Source organism: Myotis davidii, unplaced genomic scaffold (genome assembly GCF_000327345.1).
Source record: "Myotis davidii unplaced genomic scaffold, ASM32734v1 scaffold225, whole genome shotgun sequence".
Taxonomy (NCBI): Eukaryota; Metazoa; Chordata; class Mammalia; order Chiroptera; family Vespertilionidae; genus Myotis; species Myotis davidii.
The window spans coordinates 1,163,392-1,164,631 of NW_006296222.1; positions in this window are offsets into that span (position 1 = coordinate 1,163,392).

Genomic DNA, 1,240 nt, shown 5'->3' on the forward strand with positions numbered 1-1,240 from the left:
CCACGGTTAAGCAATCCTATCCTATATAATCTATCGATACTAATAAAAGGGTAATATGCTAATTAGACTGTGTCGACCGGCCATCTTCCAAATATCCAACTTCCTTTCGGACAAAGCCATGATAGTAGGGGCCGAGGCAGAGAGGGCAGTTGGGCACGAGATCAGACCTGCAGGGGAGGGCAGTTGGGGGCAATATCAGGCCAGCAGGGGAGGGCAGTTAGGGGCGATCAGGAAGGCAAGCAGGTGATTGGTTAGGAGTTAGCGGTCCCAGATTGCAAGAGGGATGTCCCTGATTGGAGAGGGTGTAGGCTTAGGGAACCCCCTCCCACCCTGTGCATGAATTTTGTGCACCAGGCCACTAGTAAGTAATTAATTTCCCAGCTCCTGGAAGAGAAAGAGGGAAAATAAAATCCCACCCTAATATAACGTTCTCCAAGTGGACCAACCCTTTGGATGATTACAAAATGCATTAATTTCCTTAAATAATCTCTTTAAATATTAGAGAGGTTCTGGAGAGAATCCTGATGCATCTAGATTGTCTCTACAGGGTACAGCTGCTCATTACAGATCAATGAGATATTATTGGATTGGTCTCCTGGTGGTCTCAGTTTGTAACTGATACTTGCTCCTTTATTTTATTATCCAAAATTTACCTCCATCCTCAGTAATACATTGTATCCATAAAATTTCCATGTCTTAATTCCAGAATACCACCTAGGGCTTAAGTGTCTAACACTGAAACCTGAGGAAGGGGACTTGCCTGTGTGAAGTCAGGTTTGTCACATAGCCTAAGGTCTGAGAAGACAAGGTTTCTGCCTCAAATAATTCTCTAACTGTCTGATTTACTACCTGGCTTAGGGAAGACATTCACCATGGTCTCTTCTAGAAGGTATCATTAGCTCTTTTTTATGTCCTTGCTTGAGCAATGAGGGCTAATATATAGAGTGTCCCAAAAATGTATATACACAATTTAACTATAAAGGCTGTTTATTAAAAATACATTTCATTTCCAAAATTGAACTATCAGTTGTTAAAGTGTGTATACATTTTTTGGAACACCTTGTAGTTAAGATTGTGCAAGGGAGATGGAAGTCCCATTGTCAACCAGATATCCTGGAGTAACATCGCTGAGAATTTTGCATAAACCTAAAAAAAAAAAAAAACGTCGCTGAGAATTTTGCATAAACCTAAAAAAAAACAAAAACCCACATTTAAGAAAGTGTCTTACTCTCCAAATATA